Source organism: Salmo salar, chromosome 10, assembly GCF_965601325.2.
Source record: "Salmo salar chromosome 10, fSalSal1, whole genome shotgun sequence".
NCBI lineage: Eukaryota > Metazoa > Chordata > Actinopteri > Salmoniformes > Salmonidae > Salmo > Salmo salar.
In genome coordinates this window covers 116,376,410-116,392,208 of record NC_138300.1, presented here as the reverse complement: position 1 = coordinate 116,392,208, position 15,799 = coordinate 116,376,410, and the positions used below count along the sequence as shown (strand labels likewise).

At 44.5% G+C, this 15,799-nt stretch overlaps 1 protein-coding gene across 1 annotated transcript in view; it reads right to left on the bottom strand.

The window, feature by feature from the left end:
• The window catches only part of LOC106561627 (prickle-like protein 1), a 72,065-nt gene extending 61,378 nt beyond the window's left edge, over positions 1 to 10,687 (bottom strand). Inside the window, exon 1 of the mRNA XM_045688465.2 lies at positions 10,401 to 10,687. The gene's annotated coding sequence lies outside the window, so the exon portion shown is untranslated. The remainder of the gene's footprint in view (positions 1 to 10,400) is intronic.
• Positions 10,688 to 15,799: the final 5,112 nt, after the last annotated feature.

Sequence of the window (15,799 nt, the reverse complement as noted above, 5' to 3'; positions counted from 1 at the left end):
ATCCAGCCCAAAGCGGGAGGTTTAAAAAAGGTTTAGTAGTCGCCAAAGTTCCGTAGCATGTCTTTAAGAGAATTATCTCTGGACCAGAAGATAGATGATCTCACATTATGAAAAACAGAGTTAGATAATGGAGGAGGAGTGGATGAGCAGTGGCCTGATTATTACATCTCTCCACAGGAGAGGGAGGGACTATATCAGTCTACTCATCTCTGTAATCTTCTTATTTTCAGAGCCATTCAGAATCACTGGATATCATTTCAATTCCATTCTATGCTTCATCATAATCCATTTGTGATTTCTGGCCTCATCATAAATAATGCATCTAGGCTAAATGGTGACATGTAACCAGATCATCACCACGAGTTGCCATGTCAGCCATTCAGGAAACTTAATCAGTTACATAGTAGTAACACTTCCTGTAGAACAATATTCCAAGTAAAATTCCCAACACCCAAATTACAGATAAAATCTATTATAGTCCACCATGGCCTTTAGGACAAATCCCAGGAAATACCTTTGCTGCAGGATGTATAAACCCCACGCCCTGTAAAGTCTATTTTTAAATATCTGACCTTTTCCGCATCATCAATTCTCCCTGTTTGACCCCTAGTGTTAACAGACCAGGGGCTAGGCTACAGGGCGGCAGGTCTGGAATGAGAAACACAGAAAGGACCAGGGAAGGGACATTTTGCATACCTCCAACCAGGGGGCCAGGGAGCTAGGTGGCCAGAGACCCAGGGGGCCACAGAACGCTAGACAGCCAGACAGCAGGGAGCCAGGAGGCCAGGGAGTTAGGGGTCCAGGGGGGCAGAGAGCCAAGGAGCCAGGGGCCCAGGGAGCCAGAGGGCTAGGGACCCAGGGGGCTAGGGACCAGCGAGCCAGAGAGCCAGGGGGCTTGGGACCCAGGGGGATGGGGACCAGAGAGCCAGGGGGCCAGAGAGTGAGGGGGCCAGAGAACCAGGAGCCCGGAAGGCTCTATATGAATCTCCCGTAGTGTTCTTTAATGACTATCAAAACAAGTGGCAGGGTCTGCTGAAAAAATTACTATCCTCTCTTCTCCATGTGACGCTGCTGCTCTGTTTACTAGAATTAGGATCCCTGTAAGTGAAGAGGAGGGGGGGGGGGGCAGTCTGGGTCTAGTCTGGATCTGGGTCTGAGAGAGGGAAACAGTCTGGGGCTAGTCTGGATCTGGGTCTGAGAGGGGGAAAACAGTCTGGGGCTAGTCTGGATCTGGGTCTGGGAGGGGGAAAACAGTCTGGGGCTAGTCTGGGTCTGGGTCTGAGAGGGGGAAACAGTCTGGGGCTAATCTGGATCTGAGAGGGGGAAAACAGTCTGGGGCTAGTCTGGATCTGGGTCTGAGAGGGGGAAAACAGTCTGGGGCTAGTCTGGGTCTGGGTCTGAGAGGGGGAAAACAGTCTGGGGCTGGTCTGGATCTGGGTCTGAGAGGGGAAAAACAGTCTGGGGCTAGTCTGGATCTGGGTCTGAGAGGGGGAAAACAGTCTGGGGCTAGTCTGGATCTGGGTCTGAGAGGGGGAAAACAGTCTGGGGCTAGTCTGGATCTGGGTCTGAGAGGGGGAAAACAGTCTGGGGCTAGTCTGGATCTGGGTCTGAGAGGGGGAAAACAGACCCTCCGATGGGGTTTGTTTGGATCTGGTTCTGGGTCAGGTTGGGTGAGATCAACTTTCCAGAACCACAATGGGTGTAGATAGAAGTGTGAATGACATGTTCTTTGCAAAACTCTGACTACAAAGGATCAGGGAGTTTTGCACATGTTCCATGACTGTGATACAGTATTATTTCATAGCTGGTCATCTTGAGTGTGCATGGGGGAAATAATTAAATGTGTGTGTGTGCAGTCGTAATGACTTTCATCATCTTGGTGGTCTGAATGTTTTACCCACCATTACGTTGTGTGTGTGGTTACAGCAACACAGATGATCTGGTAGGGCATTAAACTCCAGCGTCTGTGCCAACTCTGTTTCCCCCCACATCTTCCTACAACTCCTAATAAACAAAGTTGTGCCTGGAAGCACTAAGTGCTTAGCATGTGGATTCAATGTGGGGTGCAGGCCGCCAAAACAGGCAGACCAGACAGGGAGCCCAGACAGGCATCCCAAAAAGGCAGTCCAGACAGGCCTCACATGGAGGCCTCAGTATTAGCATGTTGGAGTTGAAAGTTGAAACTTTGATGCAAGAAAAGCAAAGCAAACATAAAGCTATAATTCAACTCTCATGTCGAAGATAATGTATGTACAGCACGACTAAAGAAGCACAGCAATAGACATGGAGTGAGTCTGCAAGTGACGGTGTGTGTAGGGACCACCAGGGTCGACCACAAACTATTTATGGTCAAGGCCACCGACGGGCTCTGCCGTCACTCTGCCATGGTTTGACTGCCACCACCAACTCTCCCTAGTCTGGCCATGAAAAACAGGGTTATTCCAGCCTCTCTCTCTCTCTCTCTCTCTCTCTCTCTCTCTCTCTCTCTCTCTCTCTCTCTCTCTCTCTCATGCTTGTCACACGGATCCATGCGGCAGGTAGGCAGCGACCTGGGCTTGGCCACACACACACTTACATACATATGCATGCACGCACGCACGCACGCACGCACGCACGCACGCACGCACGCACGCACGCACGCACGCACGCACGCACGCACACACACACACACACACACACACACACACACACACACACTATGTCTGTCTGTCTGGGGATAAAAGCCTGTCAGCACAGTGCCAGAGTATTTGGCTTGAGAGCGATTTACACGGATGCGAGGGTGATTTATTCAGCCCTGCACAAACACAGCTCTGTGTACATTTCACTGTTACGGGTATTAAATCAACAGAGGAGAAACATACACACACACACACTGGCAACGGGGCTTACATTTCTGCTCATTCATACTCGGCTAGGGTCTGCAGCACACACTCACTAACAAACACACACACAACTTGCACACACACACTGTTGGGTATCTGCCACACACGTGTGCGCACACACACACACACACACACACACACACACACACACACACACACACACACACACACACACACACACACACACACACACACACACACACACAGACGCCGACGTGTCTGACTGTATATGTCTAAGATTAGATGAATGTCTGTGATCAGTCCTCTAGCTGAGGCTATACTAACGCACTGGCACACCACAGCACCTTATGGAACCAGTCTCTTTCACTGGATGAGTTGTGTAGCCTGGTTCCAGATCTATTTGTGCTGTATAGTCAACTCCTATTTGCATTGACAAAGACATTAGGAGTCATACTGCGCAAACAGCTCTGGGACCAGGCTAATAGTAAAGACCATAGGAGTTGGCCATAGGCCTACATCGTAAAAACCGATCTGGGACCAGCCTAATTTACTGTAACTTGAGGAGCTACACAGTGCTGATTCTGTGAGGAATTAACAATACACTGCTGCATATAAAAATATAATAAACAACAATCGATTCTACATACCTAACATTTATTGAGCTGGAACTCAAGAGTTGGCCATGGTGCATCTGCAATGTTTCCTAGATGAAGTCAAAGAGAATTTATAACAAAGCAAAGCTTTTATTTCCCTTCTCAGTGTGTGTGTGTGTGAGTGAGGGTGTAGCGTCAGTATGCGTGTGTGTGTGTGTGTGTGTGTGTGTGTGTGTGTGTGTGTGTGTGTGTGTGTGTGTGTGTGTGTGTGTGTGTGTGTGTGTGTGTGTGTGTGTGTGTGTGTGTGTCAGTGTAAGTATGTGAGAGTCTCCAATGTGTATTTATAGAGTCAGTGCAAGAGAGTTAGTGCAAAAAAATGGTCACTGCAGGTAGTCCGGGAAGCTATTATTTCGCTATTTAGCAATCTGTTTTAGCAGTCTTATGGCTTGGGGGTAGAAGCTGTTCAGAGACCTGTTGGTTCCAGACTTGGTGCATCAGTACCGCTTGACGTGCGGTAGCAGAGATAATAGTCTGTGGCTTGGGTGGCTGGAGTCTTCGAGAATTTTTTGGGCCTTCCGTTGAGCGCTACGGGGTGATAGTCATTTAGACAGGTTACGTTGGTGTTCTTGGTGGTCTATGGTGGTCATGCATTCTGGTAATCCATCTGGCCCTGCGGCCTTGTGAATGTTAACGTGTTTAAAGGTCTTACTTACATCGGCTACGGAAAGCGTGATCACACAGTGGTCCAGAACAGCTGGTGCTCTCACGCATGGTTCAGTGTTGCTTGCCTCGCAGCGAGCATAGAAGGCATTAACTGCTCTAGGGTAGGGGGCAGTATTTTGCCATCCGGATGAAAGGCGTGCCCGTAGTAAACTGCCTGCTATTCAGGCTCAGAAGGTAGGATATGCCTAGTATTAGTAGATTTGGATAGAAAACACTCTGAAGTTTCTAAAACTGTTTGAATGATGTCTGTGAGTATAACAGAACTCATATGGCAGGCAAAAACCTGAGAAAAATCCAACCAGGAAGTGTGGAAAGCTGAGGTTTGTAGTTTTTCAAGTGATTGCCTATACGGTACACAGTGACTTAGGGTTCATTTTGCACTTCCTAAGGCTTCCACTAGATGTCAACAGTCTTTAGAACGTTGTTTCATGCTTCTACTGTGAATAGGGAGAGAATAAGAGCTCCTGGAAGTAGATGAGGGAGAAAATGACATGAGCTCAGTGGCGCGCACTCACATGTGAAGACAAAGGTCTTGTCCGGTTGGAATATTATGGAAGATTTATGATAAAAACATCCTAAAGATTCATTCTATACATCGTTTGACATGTTTCTACGAACTGTAATGTAACTTTTTGACTTTTCGTCTGAACCAAACGCGCGAACAAAAAGGAGGTATTTGGACATATATATGGATTTTATCAAAACAAATGAACATTTATTGGGGAACTGGGATCCCTGGGAGTGTATTCCGACGAAGATCATCAAAGGTAAGTGAATATTTATAATATTATTTCTGAGTTTTGTTGAGTCCACAAAATGGCGGGTTTGGTTTTGTGTCTGAACGCTGTACTCAGATTATTGCAAAGTGTGCTTTCGCTGTAAAGTTTTTTTTTAAAAATCTGACACAGCGGTTGGATTAAGGAGAAGTGTATCTATAATTATTTGAATAACAGTTTAATATTTTATCAACGTTTATGATGAGTATTTCTGTAAATTAATGTGCTAATTCACCGGATGTTTTGGGAGGCAAAACATTTCTGAACATTACGCGCCAATGTAAAATGTTTTTTTTTTAATATAAATATGAACTTTATCGAGCAAAACATGCATGTATTGTGTAATATGAAGTCCTATGAGTGCCATCTGATGAAGATCATCAAAGGTTAGTGATTAATTTTAGCTGTATTTCTGGTTTTTGTGACGCCTCTCCTTGCTTGGAAAATGGCTGTGTGGTTTTTCTTGTCTAGGTGCTGTCCTAACATAATCTAATGCTATGCTTTTGCCGTAAAGCCTTTTTGAAATCGGACAATGTGGTTGGATTAATGAGAAGTTCATCTTTAAAATGGTGTATGTTTGAGAAATGTGAATTATGAGATTTTTGTTGTTTTGAATTTGGCGCCCTGCTATTTCACTGGCTGTTGGCAGTGTGTCCCGCCGGTGGGACGCTAGCGTCCCACATACCCCAGACAGGTTAAGCTCGTCTGGTAGGCTCGTGTCACTGGGCAGCTCTTGGCTAGGTTTCCCCTTGCAAACCGTGATAGTTTGCAAGCCCTGCCACATCCAACGAGCATCAGAGCTGGTGTAGCAGGATTCCATCTAAGTTGTGTATTGATGCTCTGCCTGTTTGATGGTTCGTCGGAGTGCGTAGCGGGATTTCTTATAAGCGTCCAGGTTAGTGTCGCATTCCTTGAAAGGGGCAACTCTAGCCTTTAAATTACTGTGGATGTTGCCTGAAATCCATGGTTTCTGGTTGGGATAATACATACGGTCACTGTGTGGATGTATTACTGAAGCCGATGACTGATGTGGTAAAATCCTAAATGCCATCGGCGAATCCCAGATCATATTCCAAGGTGTGCTAGCAAAACAGTCCTGTAGCTTAGCATCCGCTTCATCTTACTACTTCCGAATTGAGTGTGTCACTGGTACTGCCTGTTTGAGTTTTACTTCTAAGCAGGAATCAGGAGGATATAGTTATGGTCAGATTTGCCAAATGATCTACAGTTTTTTCCCTCTAGTTTCACAGGTGACAAAAATTAGGTCAAACACATTTCAGTTTTCCTGCATTAAAATCACTGGCCACTAAGAGCGCTGTCTCTGGATGAGCATTTTCTTGTTGTAGGGCTATAGAGACGTGCTTGTGAGGAAATATATATACTGCTCAAAAAAATAAAGGGAACACTTAAACAACACAATGTAACTCCAAGTCAATCACACTTCTGTGAAATCAAACTGTCCACTTAGGAAGCAACACTGATTGACAATACATTTCACATGCTGTTGTGCAAATGGAATAGACAACAGGTGGAAATTATAGGCAATTAGCAAGACACCCCTAATAAAGGAGTGGTTCTGCAGGTGGTGACCACAGACCACTTCTCAGTTCCTATGCTTCCTGGCTGATGTTTTGGTCACTTTTGAATGCTGGCGGTGCTTTCACACTAGTGGTAGCATGAGACGGCGTCTACAACCCACACAAGTGGCTCAGGTAGTGCAGCTCATCCAGGATGACACATCAATGCGAGCTGTGGCAAGAAGGTTTGTGCAAGGAGGAGCAGGAGGAGCACTGCCAGAGTCCTGCAAAATGACCTCCAGCAGGCCACAAATGTGCATGTGTCTGCTCAAACGGTCAGAAACAGACTCCATGAGGGTGGTATGAGGGCCCGACGTCCACAGGTGGGGGTTGTGCTTACAGCCCAACACCGTGCAGGACGTTTGGCATTTGCCAGAGAATACCAAGATTGGCAAATTCGCCACTGGCGCCCTGTGCTCTTCACAGATGAAAGCAGGTTCACACTGAGCACATGTGACAGACTGGAGATGCCGTGGAGAACGTTCTGCTGCCTGCAACATCCTCCACCATGACCGGTTTGGCGGTGGGTCAGTCATGGTGTGGGGTGGCATTTCTTTGGGGGGCCACACAGCCCTCCATGTGCTCGCCAGAGGTAGCCTGACTGCCATTAGGTACCGAGATGAGATCCTCAGACCCCTTGTGAGACCATATGCTGGTGCGGTTGGCCCTGGGTTCCTCCTAATGCAAGACAATGCTAGACCTCATGTGGCTGGAGTGTGTCAGCAGTTCCTGCAAGAGGAAGGCATTGATGCTATGGACTGGCCCGCCCGTTCCCCAGACCTGAATCCAATTGAGCACATCTGGGACATCATGTCTCGCTCCATCCACCAACGCCACGTTGCACCACAGACTGTCCAGAAGTTGGCGGATGCTTTAGTCCAGGTCTGGGAGGAGATCCCTCAGGAGACCATCCGCCACCTCATCAGGAGCATTCCCAGGCGTTGTAGGGAGGTCATACAGGCACGTGGAGGCCACACACACTACTGAGCCTCATTTTGACTTGTTTTAAGGACATTACATCAAAGTTGGATCAGCCTGTAGTGTGGTTTTCCACTTTAATTTTGAGTGTGATAAATTGGATTTCCATTGATTATTTTTGTGTGATTTTGTTGTCAGCACATTCAACTATGTAAAGAAAAAAGTATTTAATAAGATTATTTCATTCATTCAGATCTAGGATGTGTTATTTTAGTGTTCCCTTTATTTTTTTGAGCAGTGTATAATACTTCATAGAAAAGCAACTTTGAATAATGGGAAACAGGAAAGGACAAAAAAATCTCAGACTTTGGTGTATGTTTTATATGCTTAGATATATTCATTATTTATGCTGATAAAGCGCAGTGGTTTATTATGATCCTGCAATTACTATGCCAATTCGGGGCTCCTGAGTGGCACAGTGGTCTAAGTCATTGCATCTCAGTCCTTGAGGTGTCACTACAGACACCCTGGTTCAAATCCAGGCTGTATCACAACCAGCTGTGATTTGGAGTCCCATAGGTCGGGGAACACAATTGGCCCAGTGTTGTCCGGTGTAGGCCGTCATTGTAAAATAAGAATTTGTTCTTAACTGACTTGCCTAGTTAAATAAATAAATAAAATATTGAGCACACAAACATTATCCCTTTTGGAGTATCATCAAGTATCATTATCTTATGAAGAGATGCAATAAATCACCTAGATATGATTTCACTTTAGATAGTTATGTCATGATGAAATGTCATTAATGAGCTGACCAAAAAGCTGCCAACCAAAGCAGTGAGTGACTGTTCTAGCCACTAGGTGACACCCATACCTTGATTTCTACTCTGAGTGCTTTCCCTTTCCCTATTTTCCCAAGAAACACACACACACACAGATGAACACACACTCGGACACAGGACACGTACACACACACACACACACACACACACACACACACACACACACACACACCACACACACACACACACACACACACACACACACACACACACACACACACACACACACACACACACACACACACACACACACACACACACAGCATTCCATAGTGTTTCAAACACAAATGTTTCTGTACTCAGATTCAATAATAACTTCCACATGAACGGCGTCACACTAACTCAACCCCCAAATGTATTGTACATAATCCCTGCCTGACCAAGTGACAGTTAAAACCTCTCATGCATGACACTGTAGGAGACCACTCTGAAGTGTGAGAACGGATAAGTCTGTTCTCCCCTCTCTGAGAAGACAGGCTTTAAACAGGGCTGTGCTGGGATCAGGAGAGAGAGAGAGTTAGCGAGAGAGAGAGTTAGAGAGAGAGAGAGATATGCTTTTCTTTCCCCCATACAGCCCCCCAGCTGTGGCCACAGTGACAGATTACAAGCCAGCCTGTCTGTGTAAGTGTATGTGCGTGGCGTGCGTGTGTGTGTGTGTGTGTGTGTGTGTGTGTGTGTGTGTGTGTGTGTGTGTGTGTAGGGTTGTCCTGCCCTCCCTCCATCTGACTGATACTGAGCCTAGAGCATACCACAGAGCCACACTACAATACAAGCCTCCATAGAGAGAGCATGTAGACATGCTTATGCTGATGTTGACCGTACCATGTTGGGAGCAAATATTATTTGAGGATAACTTTAGTAAATATAACATCCACTGCCATGTGTTGGTGCCTTTGGCTATCCTAAAATATTGAGATGAGTGTGTGTGCGTGTGTGCGCGTGTCACCATTCCCCAATGGGATTATAATAATTTTGAGAATCTCTTCAAAAAGGTGTGTGATTATGAAGCAGTCGTTTGAACTGTATGAGCAGTGAGCACAGGTGCTTAGTTTCACTGAGAGACGTCAGTTAGCAATATATCCATCAATAATCTTAAACACACGAGACGACAGAAAATGAATGAAAGGTGACACTTTGGAGAGAGAGTAAACACACTCTCCGTTCACCCTTTGAGCAGAGCGCAAGGCGGCTCTCCGTTCACACGTCGAGCAGAGCGCAAGGCGGCTCTCCGTTCACCCGTTGAGCAGAGCGCAAGACGGCTCTCCGTTCACCCGTTGAGCAGAGCGCAAGGCGGCTCTCCGTTCACCCGTCGAGCAGAGCGCAAGGCGGCTCTCCGTTCACCCGTCGAGCAGAGCGCAAGGCGGCTCTCCGTTCACCCGTCGAGCAGAGCGCAAGGCGGCTCTCCCAGAGTTGGGGATGGGACCGCGCAGGGAGAGACTGTCAGACAGCGCAGCAGCAGCGGCCAGTCACAGTTCTCTGCGCCGACCAGTTGTCACCAAAGTGACAGGCAACAGCTGAGTCCATACATCTGCAACCCAGGGAGCCTCCACACTTCGAAGTTCGCTATATTTTAGACCATATTGCTTCAAGTATTGAAGTTAGGTATTTTTCACAAGACCACAACTGACAAGGAAAGTAGCCTATTTGTGATCTTATCGGAAGGTCGGGCTAGCTAGACTTTGTTAATTTCCCATGTAGGCAAGGCTATTTCATTTCTGAAAAGCATTCATAATAACTTACAGGCCATGCATAACGGAGGCCTATTTGATATGTATCATAGAAAGCCCCTCTCAGACCTTTGCTAAAAAAAATGCCAACACGTTTTCTGAGTCAACAGCAGGGCATTTAAATATGAGAGAGACTCTGATCGAAAATGTACTTCTCTAGATGAACAAATAGCACAAAGCTTATTGTGAATGGTAGCCTAATAAAGTGACTCATTCACTATTAATATAGCTTGCTCATGATAAATACTTTCAGAAAATAAAACACACTTCACTGGGCAGCTCAATTCAGCCTCATAAAAGTTAAACGAAATTACAATATAAACATGTTTCCATTATGCAACAGGCTATCATTTGATATTTGTTACACTGATACAAGGACGCAACATAAATGGTATCCTTACCCCCAAAGAGTTCAGTCGTGGTAAACAAAGAATCCAGAACTAATATTCCTTGACGTGTAGAAACGATTCAAGTTACGTCGCATTGGCATAGGATGAAATGTCCAGAAAGCGCACCGCTGTCCCGCAGACTTGTCCCGAACTGCGCGGTTAGATTCGTCCAAATGTCGGCGACTGCATGTTGTAGGCAAAACGAGTGAACTAGGGAGACTACTTTGTAAAAGTTCATCTGACTGTCACAGCATCTCCTTATAAATTCACTAGCGCCCCGTTCGTAATAATGGGCTCAACTCGAGCCACACCGAAATGCCATTAGCATTGCTCTTTGCCTATTGGCTTAAACAAGCAACCCCCACCGAGAGAGAGAGAGAGAGAGAGAGAGAGAGAGAGAGAGAGAGAGAGAAGAGAGAGAGAGAGAGAGAGAGAGAGAGAGAGAGAGAGAGAGAGAGAGAGAGAGGTGGACATTCTTAGTAATCTCGAGAATGTTGACGATTTTTGCCGCGAGTTTCACTCCTGCTTCCATTTCCACTGGGACTGCTCCAGAGAAAGTCTTTAATACTGTATCATAGATGTTAACAAAGTGAGTCATTGAGTGAGCTATAGCCTGCACATCTGGATAAAATCGAAAGCTTGTGCAGAGGATGCAAAGTAAATGTTTTGTTTTAGTTAAATTGCCTCAGCCCAGCCACATAATGGATTTTGAACATTTATGAAATCTCATGAAAATCATGGATTGGCCTGCAATTAATAATCTCTCTCTCTCTCTCTCTCTCTCTCTCTCTCTCTCTCTCTCTCTCTCTCTCTCTCTCTCTCTCTCTCTCTCTCTCTCTCTCTCTCTCTCTCTCTCTCTCTCTCTCTCTCTCTCTCTCTCTCTCTCTCTCTCTCTCTCTCTCTCTCTCTCTCTCTCTCTCTCTCTCTCTCTCTCTCTCTCTCTCTTCCAGTATTCTCCCCAGTCCCATCCTAGTGACACACATCGCCCACACTCCCTCCTCCATCATCATAAGAGCTTTATCGCAGGTGAAGAAACCAATCACTTTCACAGCCCTCTTGGTTCCTTTTACCACCAAAGAAGAATAAGCTACACATTCTTTTAAAAATGTTTTCTGCACACAGGTGATGTAACAGTACCCCTATTTACAGTCAGTGAAAGGTAAACCAACAGTGCTTTCAGAAAGTATTCACATCCTTGAATTCTTCCACATTTTGTTGTGTTACAGCTGAATTGATTAGATGGATTAGATTTCTATTTTTTTGTCACCGTTCTACACACCATATTTTCAAGCATAGTGGTGGCTGCATCATGTTATGGGTATGCTTGTTGGACGGGAGTTTTTCAGGATAAAAAATAAATGGAATGGAGCTAAGCACAGGAAAAATCCTAGAGGAAAATCTTGTATGGTCTGCTTTCCACCAGACACTGGGAGATGAATTCACCTTTCAGCAAGACAATAACCTAAAACACAAGGCCAAATCTACACTAGATTTGCTTACTAAGAAGACAGTGAATGTTCCTGAGTGTCCGAGTTACAGTTTTGACTTAAATCTACTTGAAAATCTATGGCAAGACCTGAAACGGTTGTCTAGCAATGATCAACAACCAATTTTATAGAGCTTGAAGAATTTTGAAAAGAATAAAGGGGCAAATGTTGCACAAACCAGGAGTGGAAACCTCTTAGAGTCTTACCCAGAAAGACTCACAACTATAAACGCGGCCAAAGATGTTTATACAAAATATTGACTCAGGGGTGTGAATACTTATGTAAATGAGATATTTCTGTACTTTATTTTCAATACATTGACGGTATGAATATTTTCTGAAGGCACTGTATATGCACACTCTGAAAAAGGGCCATCGCTCAACTCTCTGTTATTGGATCAGTCAAATGCCTCTGGTTGATTGAAGTTTTAGAGTTAGTAAGCTAACCAATCTGTCTTTGAACAGTATAGGGCTTCAAAAGGCCGACTGTTTTTGAAGCATTTAGAGAAAAGCATAGGTATAATATGTTATGATTGATTGTTATCACTTAGCATGGACCAAAACAACTGGAGCAAGTCTGACAAGGCTCCAAAATAACCCCCTAAAGGTCAAAGATGAGGTCAGTGTTGATGTCTTTGGGACCATATCACTTTTACAAAATGGGACATCAAAGCTTTAAGCTACATGTGTAATATAAATGTGACAAATGGCTCATTCTGATTGGATGACCTTTGACACCTAACATTAGAATAAGGAGATCGGTCATTGGTTGACCCAGGTCATGGTCCGCTGAAAGCATTATAAGTGGGACCAGGTTCTGCCAAACCCTGTCAATCAATCTCCACACACACACACACACACACACACACACACACACACACACACACACACACACACACACACACACACACACACACACACACACACACACACACACACACACACACACACACACACACACACACAGAGAGAGAGTTCAACGGCCGGAGTGCACCGCTCTGACAGGTTTCATCTGGACCAGATGGATGTAAAGCCTACTTCTCTTTGGCGTTGCACTTCAATGAAATATATTTTCTTTGTGTGTTTCTTTTTCCCATTTCTGGTCCCCTGTAAAATAGCGAGACATACTAAGAGTTACAACCATGTTCAAAGTATTTGAGTGTGCTGGGAAGTAAACAAAACGAACAGCAGAACTATTTTTACATCACAGTATCTTGATGTTAAGAAACGGTTCAGTTCAACCAATGAGTGTTGTAAATTAGCCACACAGAGCCCTTTAATGGTCAGTGTTGGTTGGTCATGCTGTCTCGAGAAAGGACACTGAATCAGATAGCATATCTGTCTGTCAGGCCATATGATTTACTGCTACCCTAATGCTCTACGTGGGTTAGAGCAGAATGTTTATTAAGCAAACCTCTTTCCCTATCACCTATCACTTATCTTAATCTATTGCTTATCTAATGTGATATTTATGACAGTGTTGTAAAAAGGCTCTTACAACGCAGCATCACTGGGCTGTAGAACCATTAGGATGGCTTGCATACCAAGCAAGCGCAGCATGTTTCACTGTGTTCAGATGAAGTTTCTTCACTGCTACATTCAGGACCGGCTGTCCTGGACTAAACAACTACTTTGGAAAAGCTCTTAGAAAACGGCCCAAATTATTTGTTCATTCAGCTACTTTGACAAAAGAGGGACAATCACTCATATAGAGTACAAGCTAAGTCATTTACTTGATCAGTAAGCGGATAGCACTTTGGAGATTCATCATTTGATTTGAGGAAAAAACCCTTCCAATGCAGCTGTATGTTATGTTTGGCAGGTTTTGTGACAGAACAGAAGGGAATGCTTTCGTTGTGCGAAATCTTTAATATTTTTAACAAGATTGGGAGCTCAGGGTGCCCCCTGCAGAGATCGCTCTCTCTCTCTCTCTCTCTCTCTCTCTCTCTCTCTCTCTCTCTCTCTCTCTCTCTCTCTCTCTCTCTCTCCAGCAAAACTGGTCTAATTATATGATTATTATTAATTAGTAGGAAGATACAGTTTTCCTCAAGAATATATTCCTATTTGAGCTCCGTGCCTCAGACACAAGCCCACAATAAGCACTTTGTGACTTTGATACTTTCCCTTGAAGCGAAGAGCTATTACACTTTCTCTCTCTCTGTTTCCATTATTAATTGAGAGAAATCTTCCGGTGTGAGTCCAGCTACGACAATAGCTGAGCTTCAGCATGCCCTAAAGTCAATCCTTCAACAATGGATTCATTCTGGCCCCATATCTTTTTTTATTTTTATTTTTTATTTTACCTTTATTTAACCCGGTAGACAAGTTGAGAACAAGTTCTCATTTGCAACTGCGATCTGGCCAAGATTAAGCAAAGCAGTTTGACACATACAACAACACAGAGTTACACATGGAATAAACAAATATACAATCAATAATACAGTAGAAAAATCTATATACAGCATGTGCAAATGAGGTAGGATAAGAGAGGTAGCAATAAATAGGCCATGGTGGCGAAGTAATTACAATATAGCAATTAAACACTGGAATGGTAGGATGTGCAGAAGGTGAATGTGCAAGTTGAGATACTGGGGTGCAAAGGAGCAAGATAAATAAATAAATAAATAAATACAGTATGGGGATGAAGTAGATTGGATGGCCTATTTACAGATGAGCTATGTACAGGTGCAGTGATCTGTGAGCTGCTCTGACAGCTGGTGCTTAAAGCTAGTGAGGGAAGTAAGAGTCTCCAGCTTCAGAGATTTTTGCAGTTCGTTCCAGTCATTGGCAGCAGAGAACTGGAAGGAGAGGCGGTGGGTTTAATATAATGCTGGTGGGTATGAAAAATTCAGCAACACAGAATCCCCCCTCTGCATACATATTTTATAGACATGATGTAAACTATATTATACATGTATATTGCATAGTGCATACACTAGCAATAAACAGATGAGCAAGCTGTTACTGCACACTTGGATTGTGGTTGTTTTGACCTAGACATTACATTTGGTTAAGGTTTGTTTGGAACGTCCACATTCTTCTTCTTCTTCTTCTTCTTCTTCTTCTTCTTCTTCTTCTTCTTCTATCTGACAGTAGATGAGAACACTACAAATGTGATTGCGGTTGTGCCACTGGTTGCTGGGTCTAGGTGAGGTTATTTGCTGTGGCGTTAGTATGGTCTTTAACCATTGGCTTCTCACCATATGCTCTCTTTGATTTGGAGGCTATATGTTGACTCTGTCTCTGTATCCGTGGTGCTTGTGTCAACTCATTTCGTCGACATAGTCGGCTTCATTCATTTTATCGTGTTGGCATGGTTTTGCTTCCTCTCGCAAGCCAATTTGTGACATCAATACAAACACTGGCAAATTTAGAATATTCATTCTGTCATTGTTTGTCTAACGAAATGTTTCGAAATAATTAGAATGTAGCTAACCCTTTTGAGACATTACGTTCTCTAAATGGAAGGCTGATCTGCAATTACACCCGAGACATTACAGTGAGAAGTGTTCTGGTACAGTGCTCACCGGATGCAGAATCTGTACTACAATTCTACATCCGAACATAATTGAGGGGCTTCTTTTTCCAAAGAGAAGGATCCTGTTGCTTCATGAGTTTACACAGGATGACAAACAAACAAGTGACCAGAGCTGAGGCTGAGGCAGGGCAGCCTGGGCCAAACAGCTGGATGTCTCCAGTCTCTCCAGTCCACCAGTCACCTGGCTTCTCTCCATACTTCAAACACTGGTCTGACCAATTAGAACCCACTGCCCCGAGCCAAAGCCACAAAAGGCCTGCAGGGCATTCAGCTTTTAGCCAGTTGACTGACTGGGTTTGTTGTTGGGTTGGAGAGCTTGTCACACAGAATGACAAATGGGATCACATTACTAAAACAAACAGACTAATGCTGTGTCAGGAGATACAA